Source organism: Anser cygnoides, chromosome 8 (genome assembly GCF_040182565.1).
Source record: "Anser cygnoides isolate HZ-2024a breed goose chromosome 8, Taihu_goose_T2T_genome, whole genome shotgun sequence".
Classification (NCBI taxonomy): Eukaryota; Metazoa; Chordata; class Aves; order Anseriformes; family Anatidae; genus Anser; species Anser cygnoides.
This window is the reverse complement of record NC_089880.1, coordinates 20,008,153-20,034,158: the sequence shown is the minus strand read 5'-3', so window position 1 is coordinate 20,034,158 and position 26,006 is coordinate 20,008,153. Positions and strand designations below refer to the sequence as shown.

The 26,006-nt window shown below is 37.2% G+C and overlaps 1 protein-coding gene and 2 long non-coding RNA genes across 6 annotated transcripts in view; 2 read left to right on the top strand and 1 right to left on the bottom strand.

Moving 5' to 3' along the window:
* ADGRL2 (adhesion G protein-coupled receptor L2) overlaps positions 1 to 26,006 on the top strand; it is a 386,104-nt gene that overhangs the window by 118,190 nt on the left and 241,908 nt on the right. The window lies entirely within an intron of this gene.
* Positions 2,861 to 17,589, bottom strand: LOC106034035 (uncharacterized). 4 transcript variants are annotated; one of them, XR_007161551.2, is made up of 4 exons: positions 17,513 to 17,589; positions 14,216 to 14,278; positions 3,465 to 3,546; positions 2,861 to 3,387 (listed from the first exon to the last, which is right to left on the bottom strand). It is a non-coding gene; the product is annotated as an uncharacterized lncRNA (long non-coding RNA). The 4 variants fall into 4 exon arrangements; XR_001205764.3 differs by lacking the exon at positions 17,513 to 17,589 and adding an exon at positions 17,130 to 17,269 and having other exon boundaries at positions 14,216 to 14,281; XR_001205763.3 differs by lacking the exon at positions 17,513 to 17,589 and adding an exon at positions 17,130 to 17,266.
* Positions 17,823 to 24,905, top strand: LOC125182229 (uncharacterized). The gene is made up of 3 exons (XR_007161552.2): positions 17,823 to 17,963; positions 22,673 to 22,841; positions 23,340 to 24,905. It is a non-coding gene; the product is annotated as an uncharacterized lncRNA (long non-coding RNA).

Sequence of the window (26,006 nt, the reverse complement as noted above, 5' to 3'; positions counted from 1 at the left end):
CAGACTATTGATGTGTATGAACTGTCTGCTTGCTTGAACTGTTGTATCCGAGTTAGCTTAGTCTGGGAAGGATAAGGTCCCACAGCATTTTCTTAGTGAAACTTGGGGCATGTGAGGAACATGGAATAGGTTTTGATTTTGCCAGCTACAGTATTTCTCTGTTGTAATACAAAACATGTTGTAGACCTATGCTGACAACAAAGATCTAGGAATATACAACTAGCTCAGTACTGTGCATTTAATTTGAGCGTTCAGTTGTTTTTCCTGGGACCAGTTAGGTGTAAAACTGGACGGTAACATTGCAAAGGTAGCAGAATTGCATGTGCAAATTGCAGTAATTATACGAGAAAATTAAGACTATGCTACAGATTTCTTTTTGTACATGTAGACGCACGCATGAAGTTTAGAAAATCAGTCCAGAAAACTTAAAGCACAAACGAACCACACAGATCAGTAAGCAAACAGCCTGAAAATTCTGCTGTATATGATGTCATCCCTTTGCTGTAGGTCAGAAATAACTTCATGCTGTTAATTATAGGTATTTATCATAGTTCATATGATTTTGTGGGGCCTTGACAGTGATCAAAGGTGGTTCTTTGGACGCCTGTCATCAAGTGAGCTAGTAATTGTGGAATAGCTTATTTACTGAATCTAATATGCCATTAAATAGACTTATTTTACCCTTTTCAGCAGTTAATGTAGTTGATAAAAGGACAGTTTGTTTTAGTAAAGTTGATTCGCTGCAGTCAGGTACCATAATTATGTACACTTAGGTATACTATACGTTTGCACATTAACACATGAAAGTTATATTACAGCAACTTTAAAAGCCTGTCTTACACTGGTAATTGGCAAAGAGGTACAAATTAAGACGAGATGGCCTGTGAAAACTTAATTTTAAAATGAATAACAAATATAACAAAAAATAAGACTGTGAAATCACTATCATACATGCTTACAGTGCACGCAAACTGATTCTTGAAACTATTGTAAAAACAGGAGCTGGAAATTTAGACCTCAGACAAACATGCTGCATTTGAGACATGATGACTGCTTTTATAAACCCTAACGAACATACAGAAGAACAAAACAGAGAGGGATTTGAACTGGAACAGAGAAGCAGATAGTGCTACTATTAGATTATATTACAGGTGGGAACTTTATTTTTTCCCTGTTTCTCTGAGCCTGAAAGTCCTTCTGTTCTAACCTTGCACCTGGATTCATCCTCCTTGCTTTGAATCCGCCTGCGTTCTGCCTGGGAAAACCATTTATGCAAAGAATGACCTCTCTCCGGGCTTTACTGCTTGTTTGTGGTGCAGATGAGTGTGCCAGTTCAGAGCCCTCTGTTCGGTGTTGACTAAGGCCTTGAAGAGTTCTTCAGCCCCACTAGGCCACAGAAGAGCCTATTGAGACTGTCAGCCTTTTTTCCTGCCAGCTACTTTTTTTTTTTTTTTTTTTTTTTTTTTTTTTAGTCTGATAAACTCCTGAATTGTTGAAAAGCAGCTGCTCTGAGGAGGATTTAGCTAATTCTCAGGGCACTTCTGGGTGTGTGGGAGATATATTTACGTCTGGACTACGAAGGTCCCTTGCATTGTTAGACCTAGGTGACCTCTTTTTAGATCAAAAAGAGGTTGTTAGAATGCAATTAAAATGCAGTGTTACTTTTCTGTAAAGCCCCAGTAATCCAATCAACAATTCTCTTTCCCCATCTTTTTATCAGTTTCTGTGTTCTCATTTTATTCCTGTTTCAAGTGTTGTCTGTGCAGTAATTTGGTTCTACTTTATCGAAAAATACCTCAGATAGTATTATTGAAACTCTCCTTACTTAAAAAAAAAAAAAAAAGTGTCCTGTCTCCTACTAGCCAGTTCTGCAGAGGTTCAAGCTATTAATTTTCACATATTGCTCGAGTAAGCAGAACTATGTGCATTTGATTTTTCCCTAATAATCTCAGATGTAGTTTTGTTGTAATGTAGTACACAATTCATATTGATTAACATGTCTGTAAGTGAGATATGCATTTTATAGACACATTCCAAAGTGAAGCATGAAATCAAACTGTAAATAATTACATTTTTTAAAAGAGTAGGGTTTTTTTTTTTCAGTTCTGTGGCAAAATTTGTACTTACTGAAACAAAGGTTTGATTAAAACTAAAAACAAATTTACATTTGTAGGAGTTTCAGCACTGTTGTTTTCAATTTGTTATATGCCTTTACCTGGCATGCTATTTCACCCTTCATGACACACATCAATACCTTCTTTATGTCTGGCTATTACCACTCATTTAAAAATCTATTTTACATGATTCTTTCAGCCAAAAATGGACCATAATGACATAGAATAGAGCCTGTGCTTCATAAATTCTCCAGGAATCAATACTTTGGCTGGGAATTTGTCAGTCTCACAAAGCTATGCATCATTAAACTTTACTATTATTACAGTGGACTCTGCTTCAAAGTTCACTACCTAGCTGATATTGGATGAACCCATTTAAACCAAGGAAAAGATACAAGGCACAAATGCTTCTGCACTGACATGTATTTATCCAGATAATGTTTAATTTATGAAATATAAGTAGGTCTTAAACTGCTTATTGGTTTATGGGCAAAGTTCAGCAATATCATCGTTAAAGACTATATGCTGATTACAAGTTATTGGCAAATGACTTTAAACTGAATCCATTCAGATTATTTCAAATATGACTTATTCTGCCCATAGGATCTTATACATTAATCAAACAACAATAAATTTGTGAACACAAACATCCATTTGAATGCAGAACATTTTCCAGCCAAACCACATTAGCAGCTTTCTTATTGCTATTAGCTATAGAGATTTTTTGTCCTTATTCCTATTTGTAAAATGGGTTTTCTCAGTAAAAATACAGGTATTTGTGCAAATGGAAGTATTTGTTGCACACTGTTGATCGTGTCCTCTGCCTCAGTATTCTGTGTGAAATATTTTAGCTCCCTTACTAAAAGCAAAGATTTTTACATGGCTCCCAGACAGAATAATGAACAAATAATGAAATTCAGGAATTTATGGGTGACACACAAGAGGAAGACTGATTATTTCTACTGCTCAATATTACTCTTGAATACTGAAAACACACCCACAATTTAGGATCAGTTTACAGAAGGCTTATAAGCAGAAGAAAAGCTAAATTCAGAAGAAGATTGTTTGTATGCAATAAATGAAACAAGCTGTATTTGTCTGCCTCAAATGCTTGCTTGACTGACCAGTTTTGGGATTTGAGAGCTCTTGGGTCCCTTTGGGCAGCCTTCTTCTGCTCCTTCACAGTGCTCCTGATCCAAATAACAGTCTTCTCAGCTGAGAGTACTTGTACTGGCACCCATGGACATCATGCTGTACTGACTTGCTGTGAGTACTTGAGAAAACAGAATCAGGTTTAAATAAATGCAAGGATTAACTGAATTAGCTCAAAGGTTTCGTGGTTGTTCCTACCTACACAGAAACATGCAAGGCTCCAGTGAAATCACAAGCTTCTAAAAATGCAAATGTTTTTGTTAGTCCCCCAAGAAGTCACCTGCAAAAAGATAAAGGACTAAATCAATGGTTTTTGGCAGGCACATACCCAGGCACCTGTCCTTCCTTTGCTCTCCTTGGGATTGCCACACCTGCCTGTCTGCTGCCTCAGCATCCTCTCTCACACTCAGGAGATCAAAAAAGGAGAAAACAAAAAGGGTCATTAGTTAAGAGGTGCAGGTGTGAAGAGGCTTTCTAAGCCATAGACTTGGCACACCTGCTCCAAGGAGCATTGCTGGGAATTGGGATAGGTGTACTGATCTCCGGGCCTTGCCAGGCTTGCAGGGATTGCCAGGTACAAACACTGCATATTGTGTGTTTGCAGGAGGAAATAATTTAGTAGTGGTCTCACTGCATCTTTGTGTGGTGATCCAGTGCACTCACAATCCAGGGCAAATTATGCAATTGTGATCTCTTGCACAGCTGTAAATGAGCTGCAAAATGAGCTCTCACAAAGCAAGAACAATTTCTGCAGGCCTCAGATCAGATATAAAGCTTTCATTTTAAAAACTGGGCTCCTACTTTGATTGCCTTGACTATTTCTCTTCTTCTAAGTCTTAAATAATGAAAAGAACAAACATAAAATAAGTAGGTTGGGATATCTGATTCAAGTTTACCAGGCTTCTCTCAAAGATGTTCATTTCACTTGCTTTTTTAACAGGTATTGGGGCTCCTCTTACATACTTTTTTTCCAGAGCAGATTGGGTTACTGGATTGTTTGCCAGTGTTTTGATAGTATCTTAAAGGTGTCCGCAAGATCAGGTTTATCATTCTGGGCCCAAGTTTGTATGAGGATTTTGTTAGGTACCAAAGTAACTGTGCAGGAATCGATGTTCCAATAGCACAGTACTAAAGATGCTGCTTAGAAATCATTAATGATCCACCAAAACCTACACCTTTTACAATTCACTTGAATTATTGTCACAGCTAAGAATCAGATATATCTGTAATCTCTCATGTACTCCTTATATATTTTTCTTTCTATACATAAAATATATGTTATATAGGTTTCTCATCACAGAGGATAATACTTGAACACTGTAATTTATACAGTGGAAGTTGAAAGTAAAATAGAGAATAGGGAATGATATAAAAATAGTAAGATGACTTAAAAAATAGGGGTGTATGCGGCATGGCTGATAGAAGATCCCTAAGGTTTTAGAGAAACTATTCAGCTTTTCATTAGTATTGAGCACTTCCTCAGGGACGCAGGCTACACAGAAGTGGAAAGATAAACTTACCCTTTCACACAATCCTGTTCAAAACCTTTCATAGCATTTCCAAGTCAGAGGATATGACAAAGATACAACTGTTGTCTTCATTATTGTCTTATTATTATTTCATTTATAACACACACTTACATGCCTGGCATTTCACAGATAAAAGGCAATGCAGGGCCTCTATCCCTGACATCTTACAATCTAAATCTAATCAGCACAAATCACACAGTAAGTAAAGCCACTGTCATCATGGGTATATCTCTGCAGAGAAAAAAAAAAAGTGTGAAAACAGAAAAAAGCAAAAAAGGTTTGCTGGGAAATGTTTGATTTTTCTTAGCTTAATTTCTTTAGTAATACTGGCCTGGTAAGGGGAAAGGAGTGGCAGTGGGCTGTTCTCAAGCAATGGTGAGAGGTAGAAAGGGAAGATAAAGAAAACTGAAGGAAGAAAATGAGGAGGTGAAGGAGGGGGAATGAGGTCATTGGATGCACTAGGGAAATGTGGAAAGGGGTTGACTGCTTGAGGCGGAGGCAGCAGCCTGGAAGAGTATGAAGTCGCAAAGAGACAAAAGGAGCACAGTACAGGGCAGAGTCTGCTCAGTGAACACGGAGTATCTGGGGAAGCAGTAGGAAGCCAGAAAGGAAAGTCATTACAAGGTATTTTGTAAGGTAAGTGCTGATATTTTGAACTGAGAGTTAGTGAAAGAAAAGACTTTGCAAGCTTCAGATATGTGGAAGTGTGTGGGACAGATTCTTCTTCCAAAGCATCTGTATAAATGGTGCTCAGCTATTGCTACAGCCTTTGGGTTGAAACAGCAGACGTGTCTTTGCATGAGCCTTTAGAGTCTAAGACTCTTTGTGACACATGCTGAATCTACATTGGGCCAAGCCAAAAGAAACATATCTGCTGTCCCTCCCATAGCCTACTCACCCATTTGGTCCCTAGCTGCCTGAAAGATGAAACCTTTCAAACCTCCTGTGAAGGTCATCTTTTTATGCATGAAGTACAATACAGACCCATTTGAACATCAATAGTAAGGTTTCCATAGATGTGGTGAAATGAGTTTCATTGAGGCTGTCTGTGGCTACCAGCAATCCCTGTGTTTTAAAATGTTTTGTTTTGTTTTGTTTTTCATTAATGGTGCCACGTAGGGGATTCTGATATGCTTCTCATTGACTCCAGCATGCCTAGTTTTAGCCTTCTCCATCTATTGAAGTATGCAGTTCTACCAATGTTGCTTTAGACTTTCGAAGGTCAGAATCAGGCATGATTTTGTAACTATCTGCCTAACAGTCTGTTGTGATGACATTTGAGGAACATCTAGCATATTTCAAGTGAATATATTCCTGTTAGACTGCATGAAGAGTAAGATTTATATGGGATTTTCGCTATTAAATGCTCTACTGTGTTTTAAAAATTCCATGTATTTTGATATAATTCCATATTTTATTTTATAGATTTTTCAGAATTTTCTCAATTATATTTACTGTACCTGCAGCCTTGTTTTCTTCCACAAGTTATTTGTTTGTAGGCATTTGTTTTTAGACACCTGTTTCATACCAAATGCACTTTGCTTTTTATTTTATAGTCAGTGCACAGCAAAACATTCAGATAGACTTATAGATGCTGCGTTGTTTAAGCAGCTCAGAATTTATAAATCCTTTTCAAAGTGTCATTCAATAAATAAGTAATTATTTTGTCTAAAATTTATTAAGAGTAAATGGTTAGTGGGAACAGTTCCTTCTCTAAATCCATAGTGCTTGAAGTCCTTCCTATGCTGCCTTTATCATCCTTGCAGAGTTCAACGATTACATATTTGACTTCAATTTACAGAAGCTTACCACTGGGGTAAAGGTAATATATTTGGTGTTTTGATATAATCTGTTTTGTGAGCACTACTGTCAATATCTATAAACTTCTCTCAATACACCACACGAATGTTAACATTTTCCTTTTGACTATTATTACCTCTAAAACAACAAGGATGTTCAGGAGGGAAGAGGGAGAGGGATGTTTTGGATGATTTGTCAGTTACAACCCAGGGGAGTACAGATGCGACTAGTCTTATTTTTATATTTATTGTAAAATTAAATGTTGACATAAGGTCTGAGGGATTTGCATGAATACAACAACGTCATTATTAAACAGCTGGGATCCTTGAATTTTTCAAAACTAATTCCAGGGGAAAAAAAAAAAAATGAAAGCAGAGCTCATGTGATAGAGTGTAATGAATAGTGCCTCTTGTTTTCTCAAGAAATTATTCTGCACTCTTGAAAAATTATCAGCAGTGGTAATTTCAGTGCTTCTTTCATTTAATACTTTTTGCATTATTCACATGAAGTCCATAAAGCTGTGCAATGTGCACACTGATATCCTTTTTGCTATGCCAGGTGCCAATTTTATTGCAGAATATAAATGCATGCTATACAGAGGCCCATTTGTCTCCTCAGACAATAATGAGATATGTTTGTGTTGTTTTAAATAGTGTTGGCTGTATTAAAACATCTGGTTGCAGAGAAGGGGTGTATTAAGCAAAGGGTTATGCTCGTGTCTGCTGGCATATTCAGGACACAAGGTCAAATTTTGCATTAAATTGGTGAATGAAGGGTGAGAAGTCGAAGACAGGTGTCCCTGGTTGTGCTGTCAATTGTTTAAAGCCTCACATCTGCTGGCAAACTCGCTGCAGCCAAAACCATTAATGGACCAGAGCTGTGTAGTTAGTGTATGTGCTAATTCCTTCCCCATATAGTTGATGTGTCTTTTATACAGCAGTCCATAACCTTAACTGCTCTCCTCTGGTAGAACCTTTGGGGAGCTGTAGTGCAAAGACAATTTGCTCTCAGTAGAGGTGGAGGCTCTCCCAGCGCCCAGCTTTGTGGTCCATATACTCACCACAATAAGCAAGCATGGATGAGCAAGTGCGTGTATGTTAAAAGCACGTACACTCACTGAATGAAATTCAGAAAGTCTAGTAAACATCCTGTCATCCAGACTGGAGATAATATATAATTATCCTTTTTATTCTATTGCTTGCCACCCAAATTGTGGTTGCATCAGTGTGGGTAGTTTCATTAACTTCTGAAAGAGTCCTGTTGAATCCCTTCCCTTCTCATTAAGCGGGCTGCTGAAGGGTCAGTACAAGTGAGAAGCCCCAGACAGGTGGTACTAATTGTGGAGTCAACTATTAGAAACTTCTCTGTTCTTCCTGGAGCAGCCAGGCAGATCGATGTTCACAGCTGTTCTTAATGCTATCAAACACTCTTACCACCAGCACACACCTTATGCAGGAAGTACTGCATACAGAATATGGGTAAGAAATGGTTCTGCTTATCAGTGAGACGTCTTTAGCTAACATTAGTAGCCACACTTCCAAATTTTTGAAATGAAAGATTTGTCAGAGATTTGCAGACAACTTTGCTTCAAGCCCTTTCTCAGTTTTCAAATCTACACTTCTCAGTTTACTGAAATGGTAAGGGATGCCAGACTGCTATTCACAAAATCCCAAAGGGCTGACAAGAAGCAGTCTATTATTTTTTTTTCTGTCTGTCTGTTGTCAGTCCTTCTTTCAAGCATGGAGTTTCAGCATTAATGTTTGGAAAGCGAGGTCTCCTCATCATAGCACGCTGGATTCCCTTGAAATATTTGCAATTTGTCAGTAAAACTTCCAAGGTTTCAGAGGCACGAGAGCACAATGCATCATCTTTCCAAATTTCATTCACTCCCATCTTTGCAGTTCTTAGGAAAATGGAAATCATGGCCAAATTCTTGTCATATCCCCTTACACCTATTCTGTGTGTCTTGTACTCCTGCTTATTCAGTCAAGTTAGGGAACAAAAGCTTGTGCTGTGCATTCACCTCCTTGTTCCAGCTGTCCAAACTAAAGGCTGTACTCTGAGCCAGGCTATTTCCTCACATCCATTTCTTCTTTGGGAAGAAAGAAGGAAGGATGAGCCTGGCCTTCATACCAGCACTCTTTTCCCTCCCTCGTATAGGCACTGTTCTTCTCTAGCTGACTGGGGCAGCTAGCAAGCCAGATGAGTGGAAAAAAATGACTTTTTCAACTGCAGCAGTGTAGCTTTTATGGAGCAAAGAGAGAGAAAGTGAAGAATTATTTATTTCTGAGCAACAGAAAAGTTGTATTTCTATGTCAATTATAGAAGGGACTACTGCAATATCCTGTTGGCTACAGCCTGTCTCTGAACTGACCCATCCTTACCTGCAACAAATCTTCCACAAAACTGTGATCTTTTATTTTTAAAATTCTAGTCTTGGAAAATACACTGCTATTACATGTTATGCCTTATTCATGACTGAAAAGTTCAATCTTGCTTTTAGGGTCTAGGAGACAAATTTATCCCTCTTGGTGGTACAGAGAGCCTTTAATAAAGCAAACGCTTTTCCTCCACTGAGCAGAAGGAAAAAAGGAATGACTGGAAAAGGCCTTAGTGAATTGGGGCACCTCTAGGGAGGTCTCCAAGCTTCAGTAAACAGAGCCGAGAAAAGCTGGGACGAGGTTGATCTAATGAGTGCATCATGACCCAATGAATCAATTGGCTGTTCCAGCTGTGCTTCACCTCTGCAGCTTATTTGAACTGATTTGTTCTGCCAGTTTATTGATACAACTGAGTGATTTTCAGAACTCATCCTTGTTGTTTAAACTCTCCACAATTTCTCCCTAATTATGTCATCTCTACGGTCATCTTTACAGCCCCAGCATGTGACTGTGCTCACCTTCTTTCATATTAAGCAAAGAGCTTAGGTCCCTGTTCACAGCAATTTCCATCACTGATTGTAAAATTAGGGAATCTAAGTTAAGGACCAAGCTGGATTTTGCTCAGGATGGTGCTTAAGTCATGATCTTTTGAGTACTGATAGGCTGCCTCTGTTCCACAAATTTTCTGTGCAAAGACACACATAGTGGAAAAGAGCTTTCTTATTGGGAATGAATTTTAGAGAATTTCATCGTAAACAACAGTTTGGTATGCCCTTGAGATATGTGGAAATAGCAGGGACATACACCACAGAAAGGCCTTGCTGTCGGAATAGGAGTGCTTAGGCTGAGCTAACCTGCCAGTTTAGGTGTAGATGCCAATCACCTATGCTAGCCGTGCAGTGTAAACATCCTGGGAATTAAAGTGCAAGTGCTGAGGCACATCCCAATGTTTTTCTGCAGTCTTCAATTTCGACTGACTTCCAGTAAAAGTATAAGATGTTGTTATGGCCAAATGCTTACTGAAAGCTAAACAAACTAAGCAGTCAAAAAAAAAATGTTCTAAAAGACATAAAAGCAATTAAAATCCAAACTCAGGATGGAAAATAAAATTAATGCCATCATTGGTTCTTTAAATACCCTTTCTGGGAACCTAAAGCAAAGAGATTTTTAAAGTTTGAGGGTCCAAATTTTTTGTTCTTGGGGGAGGGTGTTCTGTTCTCAGGCATCTTCTGGAAATTCACGGTGAGTTTTCTTACATAGCTTTTGCAGAATTTGATACCTCAAGACTAAATCACCACATCATACATTTTAGGTTTTTTAAAAACCTTGGAAAGGCTTTCTGCATCATTTAAGGGCCACTTAGACTGTTTCTGACATGTATATTAATGTGAACTGTGACTCTCCCCATGAAATTATTTTCACTTAGCATACAAGAAATAGAGAACATTGAAGCAGAAATAGTTTTTTGTTTCTTAATGAGAAACAGTACAGTTCTAAAGATAATCAGATTATTCAAAATGTTAATTACTCTAATTTGCTGCAGTCTGTCTGATACAAGCTAAACTTACATATTGCTTTTCCCTCCTTCCCAGAAACGGCATCACTGTGTGTTTCCAAACTTTTAAATATACATATTTTTTTGTTAAGATTTCTAAAAGCACTGTTTTCTGCAAGGTAAAAGGTGCCACAGAAAAGAGGATGTCTTGGCTGAGTTCACACTGAATGAAGAAAAAGGAAGAGGAAGAAAGGTTAAATGGCTGATTGTCAAATCATTTTCTGTGTTCAAAACTACTCCAGTCCAACTCGCATTGAATGACATCATGTAAATTTTATCCAAAATGTTTAACTTATTTTTTTAGGTAAATACCTGAATCCATACTTAAGCATCTGAAAAAAGGTGACCCAGTTCCTTAAGTACTGAAATCTTTCAGTCTCCTTTAATTTATAATCTGCACCATAAAATTACTCTGGCCTTGTTTCAGTGCTAGGATGTATACTACAATTAAATTTGGTTCTTGAGGTTGAACTTGGCTCCTATGGCACACTCTTCTCTCATTGTTTTAGCTTCTTGCAGCTTTGTAATATTGAAACATAAGGAGATGATGAGATAATCCAGATAGGCAAAATTTGTAAATTATCAGTTTTATTTGGCTTGATATGCAGTTCTGTCATTTGCTTGTAGGAGGAGATGGAGATCCATATCTATCACTCACTAAAAGCAATTTTGTTCAAGCAGGACCATTGTTCCTGGAAGTGAGGAATTGTTTACACGCAAAAAAGACGGCCACATGAATTGTAGGAGAGTTGTTGCAAGCTACTAACATTCCTTCTGAACTTTCAGAAGGTTTATCTTTTAGTAGCTGATTATCATGGAAATTAAAATCTTTTCTGTCTTTATCTGGCATCCTCTGACTTCATCATGCATCATCTCTTCCCCTCAAGGTAAGAGCCATCATCTGACTGAGATGGGTTGTACCTCCATATCTGTGTCAATCAGTGTAGGGGCGCATGCTACACCAGCTGGTGCTAATGAGAGAGGAGGCAGGAGATTTAAGGAAGGAAAGTCATTTAAGATTTTTCTACCTATGAAAGCTATGGTTGCAAAGTTATCATCAATGTAAGCTTCACCATATTTCACTCTGTATATACCTCAACATTAGTCATTTCATCTAAAAAATCACTGCTAGAGGTGCAAGAGTAATTAATTTTTGACCTTTCAGAAGACTGCAATAATTCTAATTGTGCAATGGTGTTTTTTATGGTGGGAACACTTATTTCCTGAAGTTGGATTTTGATTGACAAATTCATTTCATGTAAAAATATCACGTAGCCATCAGGTGGTTAAAAGCTTTCAGCTGTTTCTAGCCTTGCCTGGATTTGAACCAGTGACCTAAAGGCAAAAAGCTTTGTATCTCATTAGCAAAACCCTCAGCTATGCTCTGCACCCATTCAATTCAATTCAGTTCAATTTAAATGAAAAAATTTAGCTGTGATATGAAACATAAGAGAAGCGTTTTACATTTAATTTTCTGCGTGTGTGTTTTTTTAAACATTGGTAGATGGAGAGAGTTTCAAAAGAGAGATGATTTTTTAAAAAATTAACATGTAGCCGCTGCCATAAGTGTTTAAATGTCAGAAAACTCTAATCTAAGCAGTGTTATTTCCAGCTGTGACTAAAGAAAAAGCAGGAAAAAAGCAGCTTTGCTTCTTTGCTGTTCTAACATATTTCTAATAATAAAGATCATTGTCTTTGAACTCTCTCAACCTTACTCTGCTCTCCTTTGCTAAAGCCATTAAAATGATTAGAACCTCAAGCAGGGTTACAGTGTTAAAATGCTTGACTTTTTTCTTTCTCCAAACAAAACAGGCTGGTTTTAAACATGGCACACATCACAGTAATCCAGTCTAACTCTTCTATCAGTCTGGCTGAGTTTCTTCAACAGATTTGCCCAAAACTGTGTTAAAAAACATAAATCACTGGATTAAACTTGTATAGAATGATGAAAGCTGAATTCATGTATATACATGTGGTGGTACAAATGGACTCTTTTATTATTTAACCTGAATGAAAGCAATAAATTTGAAACAGGTTTAACTGATGATATTGGTAATCCACAACAGATTTCATAAATGTTCTTGAATGAACATTGGTTTTGTTGAGTAATCTCTCAGATTAAAGAAGGGACAGATAACTCAAACAGTCTGTTGAGATTCATATTATTTTCTTGTTTAAGTTTTGATCTGAATGAAAACTGTAATTGTAATTGCATTTTTTAGTTATTAATTAATAGAATACTTGCATTAAATACCTATTAAATGTCTAGAAAGCCAAGATGAATCCTCTCCAGAACAGACATTCTCAAGATCAGAGAATCTTTTCACTGAAGTTAGTTTAAGTTCCATTTAAATGTAGAATTTAAATTCAGATTGGTAATTTTTAGGAGTCTTTACAGACTGTGTTAATTCCCCCCTTGGATTGTAGGGAACATGATTCTCCTATAATTTATTCCGTCCTATAATTTAGGAAGCCCTTTCCTGGCAATTACGTGAAAGCAATATTTAGCTGCAGGGAACCTTTACAGTGATTTGAATTTTCTAGATAAGAAGGACTTAAGCATAAGCAATTGTGGGTGTGTGCTGACACAGGCATCATTACTACCTTTGTCTCCATTTGATAGTGATGGAATATGTCATACAAATATATGGCAACAATACGCTAATCAAGAATATTTCACCTATGGGAAAAAATTATACTGAAGAATAAGTGATTGTTATATCAACAGATTACTGAGATAACCAAGCTGGACTAAAACACTCGAACTGAAAAATAATGGTTAAGACTTGCCCCTGCTGAAATCAATGAAAGAGAAAATCAGAAGCAACATTTGCAATGGCTGCAGTAGTGCTAGGAGTCTTCTGTGTCTTCTGCATGGGTGTAATTTGAATGGGAGGAGAGGAGATTTAGAATCAGCCCTGTGGAGGTTTAAGCAGCTGATTTTGTTAAGGAGCTGTTTTGACATTCCTATCTTTCTTGTCATGCTTTCTTTTTTTAATGAGATACACAATACCAGGCTTCTGTTTTTATATTTTAGACCAACCCACTTGGCTCTCACATCTAAAAAGATGGGCTGGTATGTAAGCTGTGAAAAGAGCAAGGCAGATTGATGACTAGTAAAGTACACATGGATATGTACACATATTCATACACAGTGCAGGAAAAGCAGGAAAAGGAACTACAAACATGGAGCTTTTAATAAGTATTGCATCATGTATTCTATGTATTGCTTTAAAAAAAAAAAAAAAAGAGCATAGTCATTCCTGTGCTTCTCATCAAATGTTTTTGATGCACAGATTTAACATATTTGGTTATTTAGACATATGTTTATTTGACAGGGAGAAAAATGACTCAAGTGAATTATTCTCTAATACCAATTCAGCACGATATTTAATTGTCTGCTTAAAGTATCCAGGTTGTCTCATCTAGAACAATGAATCCTCACGTGGTTTGTTATGCAGGTGCGCAAATATATATCACTGAACTCATGAAGCTGTGTGGCACAATATTTCCCATGTCATAGATGTTCCTCAAATTTTACTTGCCTGTCAGTAGGAGTAAAATTTGCCGCATGCTGCATTTTTTCCTGCTGTGTATGTTTTAATTCCTGAACCACACTCTCCACATTAAATATTTCACTATGACAATTCCAGTAACATTTTCTAATCACAAAATAATATTTACCATCTTCCCCCATGCGGTTTTCAGAACAGAGGGAGCTGCTGCAGTTCTGTAGAGGTCGTGAACCTGCTTGATGAAGCACAGATGAATATAAAGTATTCTACTGAGCTTAACAGGCTTTATTAATGTGCAGATCCAATACACATTTTTATTTAAATTCATCTAAAGGCTAAAGGACACATTTTTCAATTGTTATTTTGCATTTAGTTTTGTGAGATTAGTTTTGCGTGTTTTTTAAAAAGAAGCGTGATTAGATATCTACAAATTACTTTCCGTTAATTATAATCACTGCACCTAATAGTGCTTTTGGACTTTTAAGGAAAGAATCAACCAGCAATTTAATTTGAAATAGATTTCTACAAGATTCTCTGTATAAAGTAGAACTGCTTCTCGTCCCTAATCCATACATTCAATCTTGGTTTTGACTAAGACCCAGACTTTACATTTCTTTCTCTTCGAAAGGTTAAAAATAATTCTTTGAATAGATTTTTCCCCTTATTTTCAGCATCTCACTCTCTAATAGAATTCCATCCATAAACAGGAATGTGGTGTCAAACCATTGCCACTGGGGAAAGCATTTTCAAAAGGTCTAAGTCAGTCTTTCTGAACCTTAGTCATGTTCATACTTGGTTTGTGACTAGTTTTTTTTTTTGTTGTTGTTTTGTTTGTCTGTTTGTTTTAAAAGAAACTGAATGAACTAAAGATTTAGACAAGTACTTGTTGAAATTTTTGCAAAACTATATGTTGGTTTCAGTGAAAGACATGCCTTAATCCAAATGTGTAGTTCTGTAACTTCTCATTTTATATGCATCTTTAAGCACCTAAGTCACTGAAGTCTTTGGCACACACTTTGCAGATCTGCTGTGTGAGATGTTATCATATTCCAGTTTGCTGTTTCCCAATGCTGAAGATTGCCGGTCCCACTGGAGAGCTGGCAGGTTTGGACACACACCCACATCTCAGTCATGTCAGTAAGGAGTCTAAGGGCTTTAGTTTAAACTGCTGACCAAGGCACCTTTAATCTAAGCTTCAGGACTTTGCATTTAAGCAGTCAAGAAGCACGTATGCATTCCATTCCCCATACTCAGCAGAGGGGCAAAGCAGATAGTGAGAGAAAGTATCTGGTAATTTTCTGCTATTACATTTGCTGCAGCCTATTGGCAATTGCATTTAGTCATCTGAATTCCCATCTTCAAACATGTCCTAGGCATTCCTAAGGAATTAGTTCTTCTTAATGTATTTAGGTGCTGAAACTACAGCAGGTTGTTGCCAAGGAGTGGCATGTTACCGTCTGCACTGGTGAAAACACAACTGAATAGGCTTTGGCTGCCATTTCTCTCCTAGTGTAAAATCTTAGAAAGAAATGGAGCATTGCTTCCTGAAAAGTAGTAGTGAGATGCCCACTGAGCAACTTTGCAGATGCCAGCCCTGCCATCTGGCAAAACACCACACACTGCATGCCAGCAATATATCCCAGACACAAGCTAAAATGAATTGCATACAGCATTCCAGAGCTCCTTTTATTTATCAGTGGAGAAAAGATATGTATGCCAATTAGGATTAAGCTGTTGTTTCTATAATATAAAGGAGCCAGCCAAAATAGCAGGACTTCTGCTCTATAACCAGAGCCATTTTCTGGCACTGAAGCTTCAGCTGCTCACCAGATCCACCAGTCCATTTTTCTGATGCTAGGTAGGGGCAAACAGCCATTCATTTTGCTTGCCCTCATTACCTTCTCATTTGTGCTGAATCTATTGCTAATAAGCATACTTAATTTCAGAATGTGAATGTTTCATTTCACTGAAGCTTTAGCTGCTTATATCTTAAGTCTTAATTTGTGAACCCTTGGCATTGACATCTGGTTACTTAGGTTATAGGACCAGAAAACTGCAGAAAGAGTTGGCATAGCTTGGGGATTTTAAGTCACCTTTATACTTTTTGATCCTGAAGTATTCTAATTATGAAGCATGTCAGACCTGTTCTTAGGGCGCTCTGTGGCACCAAGGAGTCATTGCATCATCCTGAAGACTGCATAGGTGCAAAGTCATTACTTCCCTCTAGCTGTGTCATCTTTGCTAGTTCTAAGGTTTCATAGGGAAGTAAGGTTGTTGTCAAAGGTGGTTTTAGAAGAGCTTTGCATCAATGTAAATATATATATATATTTGTTATCAGAACATCCAGCTTCATAACTGTTCTTTGTTATGCTGCTTCATATAATTCAATGAAAAATTAAAAGGCAACCGTATCTTGTTACATATAACCACTGGAAAAAAAAAAAAAGGCAATTAAACAGGCTTGTCATCCTGATGAGGAAGTCTTTAAACTATCTAGGCTGGGTAGGGAGAGCTTAACTTGCATTTAAGTGAGAGAAAAGAGGTTGGCATGGTAGGTACATGGGTGCTAAATGGGTGCTGCTAAACAATGACAACAGATGCAAATAGGGCTGTAATTTATTGCCCCACTCTTCACTGACAAGGTCTCCTATTCACCTGAGACTAAGCACACAGGATTGGAAGAGGACAGGAACTACAAGCAATGGAAGAGGATCAAGTCAAAGTTCTCTTGAGAAGTTTCGATCCATGGCAGTCTACAGGACCAAATAGATGGGACACATCCAGAGATGCTGAGAGAACTGCTTGATGAACTGGCTTCATTGTGCCCTGTGAACTGGCCTTTCTCCATCACCTTTTAAAGGTCACAGAAATCAGGGAATGACTGGAGAGAAACAAAAGTCATATCCATCTTCAAAGATGGCAAGAAAGACAATGCAGAAAGACAGCTAAGTGCTGGGGATCCTTAACTTGGTCCCTGGGAAAACCAAATGTGATCTCGGAAGCAATTTCTAGGCATATGAAGGAGAAGAAGGTGGTTGGGAATAATCAACAAGTACTTAAAAAATAAATCATCCTTTACCAACCTGTTTGATATCTATGATGAAATGAGTAAATCTGTAGGTGGATGGGGGGGCAGTAATGAGTGTCATCTACAACGATCTTAGCAAGGGTTTCAACACAGCTTCCCTTGTATCCATGTTGGGACATCCCAGTTTAGATGAGTGAACTACTAGGGTGAAAAACTGGTTGCATCATCCAGCTCAAAAGGTTATGGCTTATGGTTACTACTCTACTTGGAAAGTGTAGTTCCTCTGCAATCTATACTGGGACGTCTCCTGTTTCATATCTTTATCAGTGACCCGGGGGAAGAGACACTCATCAATTTTGCACACCTAGCAACCTGGAGACACTAGGAACTGGGACAATGAGAATTAATTTCAGCAAGAACAGATGTAAAGCCCTGCACCTGGGAAGAAATTACACCCCTGATCAGTACAGGTTGAGGACTGCTCCACAGCAGCTCTGCAGGAAGGGACGTGGGGGGCTTGTTGGACAACAACTACACCTATTGTGTCATCAGCGTGTCCTGGCAGTGATGAGACCTAACAGAATGAAAGGGTCATATCACCAGGAGCATAGCCAGTAGATCAAGGGAAGTGATGATCCTCCTTTAATCAACGTTTAATCAACGTCTGCTAGGCCATCTCCAGTTTTGGATGCACCAGTACAAGACATTGACAAACTGAATCAAGTTCAGTGGAGACAAGATATCAGGTGCTGGAGCACTAGGCCTGTGAGGAGAAGCAGAGGGATGGGGTTTGTTCACCCCATAGAAGAGATGGCTCCAAGGGAACCTAACAGCCCGGCAATACCTACAATGAAGTTACAGAAAAGATACTGCTACGCTCTTTACTGAGGTGTGTAGAAGGAGTGTGAGAGGCAACAGTCATAATTTGGCTGAGGGAAGGTTCTGGCTGGCTGCAAGAGACTTTCTTTTTTTTATGCTATGAAAGTAGTTGACCAGAGAGGTTTAGGAATCCTCCAAAGAAAAAGATATTCAAACCTCAATTCCTGCTTACAGTTGAATTCTTAGCTATTTACTCTAAATTCAGTTTTGGGACAGCTTTACACAGGAATTTAGACTAAGTGACCTTGCCAGGTCCTTTCCAACCTGAATGATTTTATGATCTTTGATTTTCAAAGTTTAGCCTTGCAAATTCTAACTACGCAAACTGTTTATTCTTACATGCTCTTGACTTGTAGAGCAGATCACATGTACAAAATGTGCAGGATCTGTTCCAGGCTGCCTAAATGCAAATATGGATATGATATAAGTGGAAAAGAGGAAAAATTTTCCAAGGGCAATAATTTGGTGCTGTTTCAGCCTACCTGCCTTTCTGTACTTTATCATTCAGCCACCATATGCTAACAGTGGATTTCTTTGTGTCAAAAACCAATTAATATAATTATTAAGTATATTAACTGAGGTACTGAAGATACTGAGTACTGAAGGTTTGCGCATTAGCTCAGGAAGGAGAAGTTCTTTGGCACAGGTAGTTCTATAATTGTGATGTGTTGGAAGAATTCAGTATTAGATGATCCTCTATGATGAGGGTTAGGATTCAAATTAGTACATTGGCCTGAAATATAAATTATGTAAGAGCAGAGGCTGTCTCAGGTGCCAGATGGGTCAGATAGATTACACTTCATTAGCCACCTGGGTCAGGTATCCTGGTACTGATCCATTCTTAGCTGCAATATGTATGGGTAGAAGTTGAATTCACAGTGGAGTGGGCATCTTATGTTGCAGTGCTCATGCCTTAGTCAGTTTAATTCAGACATGTAGTGTTATATTATTGTGACTTATTGTATTTATGCTGGAAAATACAAATAAGTGATTTAGCTTCTTGTGTGTGAAACTCAGCTGTTAGGGCAAACCCCAGACCTGTGATTTTGAGCAATGTTCAGTAGCCTTTTGCTATCTAGACTTTGAGACATCTGAGTTTAGGAGTAAAATGGAGGAAGGAAAAGTACTGATGAAGTTGCTGCCTCATCCATATGCTTGAATGAAAGGACCAGTTAGGAGCTGTCAGCTGTATTGGGGTGTCTGTGTTCCTCTCTTCGATTTGAGTTACCTGGACATAAAAACACAAGTTCAAATGTTACAGAAGCATTTTATGTCCTACCAACACTTGCAGCTCCTGCTTTTCCATATTGTGACTGAACTATCTGCCTACAGAGTTGCCCAATATGTGCAAGTATCTGAGGATTTATTTTTTGGGGGAAATCCTGCTTTCTTTTGTACATAGTAGAAGTAATGCAGATTCACAAGTAGCACTAAAGAAAACCACTGTTTAGAAATCCAAATCCAGGTGGGTCCTCTCAAGCTAATTTGGCACTTCAGAACAGCAGTGACTTCTGCTGCTTTGGCATTCCTTTTTTTTTTTTTTTTCCCTCCCCCCCCCCTTTTTTTTACACATGCATCTGTCATACAAAAGAAGTCGCTGAGTTCTCAAGCTCAGGAAGCTTTCAGAGATTTTGCCATCCATTAAATCTCTACATAATAAGTGAGATGTAAGCGCTAAGTTTGGATCACGGTACCAAACATAACTGATAGTAGCCCTGCGGCTAGCCACTGACTTTTTAACTAAATTTAACACTGCCATTCATAAATACAGATTAAGAGAGCATGCAGATTGTAATAGCATAGCTGCAGTCCTGGCACACAAATGAATGTGTGTGCACACATGCGTGCACAATTAAAAGGTAACCTCTAACTCAGGGAAGTTTTATGCTCCAAAGGCTCCAAAGACTCACTGGCACAGTCTCTGTGATTGCAGAGCTGAGTATCTGCCATGGTGTTTTATCCAGCCACTCCAGGGGAATCTTAAATGCATGCGGAAAATGTCGGCCTACACCTAGCATACTGACTGCACCCACTAAATGAAAATGAGGATATTCAGTTTAAAACAAAGCATTTTTTATTTTTATAAAGAAATCAAAACCAGTTGCAATTAAATAGCAAACAAAGGAAGAACTGGAATCCATAAAACATCAGGGGCAATATTTAAAGCAACCAAACTAAAATCAGTTCAGTATTTCTCTGCTGTATTTATATACAAGTGCACTTATTTTTAAAGTACCCTAACACTTAATTTTGCTTTCAGTTGTATTTTTTTATTTGGATTACATATGGTATTGTGATAGGATGTTTCAGAAAGCCATAAAGTGTTCTTGCCTGTAAAAGCAATGTCCTTTCTTGTTAATGCCAAGAACGCTTTTCCCAAAACACTCATTCCCTGCTCAAGACACTGTAGCTGCTAATGAGGAAAACACTGCAAGTACCTCATTCAAATGTTTTCTTTTGTTTATCTACAGGGAGTTTACTCTGTAATAGTGAAGAATCCCTGAGTATCAATGAGTCTGAAAGTACTCATATTCTGCCAAGAATAAAGTTGTAAAGCTTTGTGTGCCAACACTTTAAATTAATCTAAAATAATGCAGAGGGGACTTTGTCATCTTGGAAGGCTTTTTAAAGCCTCATCACTATTGTTGCAATTAATAAGAATATTCCATATCAGTGACATGGCTCCCTTCCTCTATTGCCAATTATAGTTTCAATGGATGACATCCCTCTGAGGAGGTACGTCAGAACTCATAGAAAGGATGGTATCGGCATGGGACAAAACACACTTTTGTACCAGTAGCTTTGCAATATGTTGCTAGTTTCTTAGGCAGCTCTGCTTACTCACAACCTTCTTTCCTAAGCATCACTTAGTGCCCAATGCTAATCAGTCCCTTTAGATGGCTTTAGACGAAGTAGATAGTGCATTAATTTGGCATACAAATTGAGAGACTATCTTTGATGGTGAAACAAGATTAAAATACCCATGCTCACATTTCAGTTCTGTACATAAAACATAAATAATTCAGTAACCTCCCCAGCATTACAGACAGCTTCATTGCTCTCTCAAACAGTACTTAAAATATACATCTATCGCAAACTTAAAAAAAAAACAAACAAACAAACCAAAAAAAGCCAAGGCCATAAACAAATATGCTTGCCAAAATACTTTATGTTCCCATCCACGGGGTCCTTAGTCACAATTCTGGCCCAAGATTTCCTCATGAGATGCTGCTTAAGAGCTTTTTTTTTTTTAAAAAAAAAAAAAAAAACACAATGCCATTCCCATGATATGTTTTACAATTTGTGTTTCTTTATGGCCAAGGTTGCTGTGTTTTGTTATAAATATATGAAATCAGTAGATTGCCCAGGTCTCCACTTTTACAGGGGATACTGCATCATTAAGTACTGAAAGAATATAATGTAACTATTCAAACTGCTTAAAATATTTCATAACCATAAATTATTATCCAAAAATATTTTTCAAGTAGATAAAAAGAGTTGTCAATTCTGCATAGTGAATGCCTCATAAGGGGCTCATTTATGGTTGAAAACTGAATAAAAGCAGTAAATTAAGAACAGACGTAACCATAGAGAAGCTGTAATCCACAGCAGATTTCCTTGGTGAATGAAGTATTGTTGTGTGGATTTATCCTCTTTGCTTGTACAGTTAACCAGTCACATCTGTGGCCAAAGTGCTGTCTGTGCACACAGACAAGTTGGGTTCAGTCACCCCGTGGAGGTGGGCACATGCTGGTTTACACTGTAGTGATAAAGTGCAGAATAAACTTCACCGGCTGTTTCGTTGGGGCATGCTCTGCTGAAGGGCAGATATAATATTGAAGCTGAATTCCTGTGACTCGGAGACATAAAAATGCTAGGACGCTTGAAAAACTGGAGGCAGCAGTGCATTTCCCCTAGACTGTATATTAGTATTGCAGGCCTTGTTTTCTGGCAAGTTACAACAGACTCTGTCGCTGACTCACAGAATTAGTGTTTGTACTTCCTAAATACGATAATGGATGGGAGCTGCTTGAGCTATAGTGTTTGTGAAGGGAAAGCCACTTGTTATAAATATTCATTTGACAAAATGTAAATAGTTTTATAGGAGTGTAAACTGTTGCAAGTTATTTGATTCAGTACAGTTGTCTCTTCTGTATTGTTTGTCACAAATGCACATAATGAACCAGCCTGGATGACATGTAGACTTGACAGTGAATTAGTTTAGCTGTATTGCTGTTTGTTTAACTTTGTGATTACACACCAGCCCGAGAACTCATCTCCTTTGTCTTCAGAAAGCCACAGCAAGTTCCATTTTTCTTATGTCTTTCCATTTGATTTCTTAGCTTCTTCCGGTACCTCAGTGTATCATTGCACACTAATTTTGGTTTTACATCAGGAGGCTGTATCTATTGTGAGATCACCAGCTTATTAAATCAGAACATTCAAAAAAAAAGAAAGATTCTTGTGAATTTCTTTTCATTACTGAGAGCTTTTTTTAATTATAAAGCATGCTTCCCTGACAACAATAGGTTTCATTCAAATAAATAAGCTTCCTTCCAACCATGTCTGAAAAAAGAATTTTAAAAAAATACAGTAAAGACAGAAATAAATGTTGTCACTTAAAATTCCTTGCACTGGTCATTTAGAAACCACTGTCTTTATTATTTTCTTTATATAAATATAAAAGCATATTAAGTTCATATTTCTTCTTTAATTCAGGTTGTAGAGAAAATAATAAATAGTTATGACTGTGCCAGCATCAAAAGTGAGCTGCAACACCTGCATCTGTATTACAAAGAAGACTACAAAGTTCTATACTGTTTATAGATGCAGCATGCATGTGAACTGAAACAACAGATATAGACAGTCAACCTCTTGCTGTTTCGAAGTATGTGCTCAAGTTAGTATGTGCATTCACGTGCTTATATATTATGACTATGTACATGTATGTAGACAGAGGCTTACAAATTTTCTTTTAATAATCCATAAGCATTAATTGCCTTTAAAGGTTTGGTCCTTAACTTGAACCGATTCAAATAGAATTGAAAAACTGGAGTGTTCTTTTAAATTAATCATGGACTTTGAAAATAGTATCTATTCTGTTTGATTTTGCTCCTAACATAATTTAAAACTTACAATCATTGTCATTTTGTGCTGAGCAAAGAGGTCACAATTCTATGCCTGCTATGTAGAGGCATAAAGGATATGCAACATTTATACAACAACAAATGTGGATCGGGGCAGTTTTGCTGTATAAAGTCATTTTATATGTCTTGTTTTGGTCTAATATTATGTTTTTTTAAAGAAAAAAAACAAATCTGGTGCTTTAGAAGGTAAAGTGACTAAAGTATTTTGTTTCTAAGTTTTGTCCTGCAATCTTTTCCAGGGTGTTTACAGTCTGCAGGACTTAACTAGATTGCTATTTTAAGGCCTGTTCCAAAGACTTCTGCTGGCTTCAGTGAGCTTCTATCAGGCCTTTAGTGACTCCAGGGAAAATAAAAGATCTGTGTATTTCAAACAAGAATTATTTTTTAATGTTTACTGAAATTTATCTAAAAACCTTATTATGAAAAATTTAAAGCAGCAGACTTATTTGGTGCTCTGAAAGATCGTTTTCTGAAATGGTTGCAGATCCATTTAGAGCTATCAAATGTAGAGGGATTTGGAATTTGTTTGGTTTTATTTTTTCATTTAGTAAGATTTCTTTCCAAAGAGGTCAGCAGGACTTTTCTGAAAGGATTTAATTAAAGTTAGCAAGTAATTTTGTGTTCTGCAGCATGTTACATATTGTGAAAAGGTTATGGATTCACTCAGTGCAGCACATCAAAAGTGTAAAGGTGATAGGTGAAATTCTTATTGTTGCAAGTGCTGAGATATAATCATTTAAAAGGTCACTTGCACTCAAAAAGAGCATTTATTTAAGAAGTAACTTGTTTTGGGATATGCTGCATTTTTAAAGGTTAAAACAGTGTCTTGCTGACCAATGTGAACAGTCAGAAGTAATTTTTTCATTTCTTAAAAAAAAATCTGCATGTTACTTTAGACTATTTATTAACATCCTGTGCCATACATTGTTGTTTTGAAAGCTCGAAATTTGACATAATTACTAAAACATGATACTTAGAAGCTTTGAAATCTAGAATTAGTTTGTTTCTGTTACTGTGTGCATTGCAATAGTAGTAACACTATAATAATTTTAAGTGTAAAAATAGAGGTGACAGGATTTATCGAAGTGCACAGTACAGTATATTGCTTTGTGTATAGGCATTTGTTCTGGTAGGAAACATCAATTGTCTAAAGTGAGGGAGAAAAGATTGCTTTTTACGTTTTATAAAGTGATTGGGGAATGACAGAATATGTAGTTATGATAGGCAGACAAAAGTGAATTATATTTTAAATGGTAATGTGAAAGACCATAAAATCAGAGAGTTTATTTAGGGAACTGAGAAGGAAGATTTGTAAAACAATTATTTAGTTCTTGCATTTATGCAGGAGTTCATATGCAATGGCAAGTATGCTGTGTGTTTAGAGGAGTTTTTTCCCTTTTCTCTAGAAACAGTTCAAATTGGCATTAAATTTCTTTAAGTCACAGTGTTCTTTCCACTTACACTTCTGAACAATCCATGGACATCAACAAAGAAAGAGTTTTATAACTACTCTTTGCTGAATAAGATGTTATGGTCAGCCTCTTGATCCTTAAGATTGCCAGTACAGAGCAGCATTTTGTTAATAATTTGTTTTAAATGCTTTTGTTGAACCACTATCCTGTAGAAATTATACTAGCTGTGAAAACAAAGGTATTTTAATGATGGTATTGATCAGTTCTATCCATTGAACATTGCGCATTCCAGAGTAACTTATGTGAGTAGGAAAAAGGGAAAAAAATGTACATAAGGAATTAACAGTTAAAAATGAATTACTTACATTTGTTTCAGGATCATTTTTTACTCAAATAAAGCCATCCTCCTTAATTTGTCTTGCTTTCCATTTGAAAGAGGGCAAAATCTATTTCCTGGGCAATTTTGCACAGCACAGATATTAATACTTTGGGGTTTAATTGTATCCTGTGTTTAAATACACTGTGGGTGAAACCCTAGACCTCTGCTTAATTGCTGTGAGAAAATAGCCTGATTTCTCTGAGATTAGGCACACGCTTATGTATACTTTGACCCAAGAGTGCCTCCTTCAGAATTAATCTTCTAAGGTAGTGGGATTTGCTTTTGTACATGCAGTAGACCCATTCATGACAAACGGTGCCTAATAAACCAACTTCACCCTCCAGACCTCTCTTTTGCTGTCAGAGTTTTTCTTCAACTATTCATTTCACACATCCCTTGTCCAGTTGCTTATTAGCAAATAAACCTTAAAGCAGGCAATAGGAATAAATTTAATGATTCCTCTTAATTAGAGAGGCTTAAGGTTTAAATAATGTGCTGCGGAACTGGAAATGTAAAGAATTTCCATTTAATAGTTAGACAAAAATATTCTCAACCTGATCTAAATATGCTGGCTGTTGGAAGACAAATTTGCTTGTATTTATTTTTTACATTTCCTTTGTGCTATAGTTCAGTTGAACCATCTATTCCATAAAAGCACTTTTCCCTCTGTCATCTGTATTAGGATTGTTTCTATAAGATGTAACAAAAAGTTCTGGTTTTCAAATATTTATATTAGTCAAAGTTAGTCCTGTTTATACTTTTTGGCAATATAACTTTTTCCTTAAAAATGAAGTACTTTAGTTTAACTAAACAAAATGTGTTGAAATGGACAGTCTTATAAACTTAAGTACACTTGGCAACAGAAAGGACCAAGGCTCCAACCAGAAAACACTGACTCAAGTGAGTAGCCCCTACTCATAGAAATATCTTATTAACTTCAAAGGAACAATCTGTGTGTATTGGAGTTTTCAAAACCTGGCACTAAAGCACCAACCCTGACTGCAAATACTGAGGCAGATGTAGAAGTTTACTTCTTTTTATTAATGCCATTAAAATCAGGAGTTGTGATCATTAGCAAAGTCCTTTATGTGATTTTCCACAAATAATATTAACAC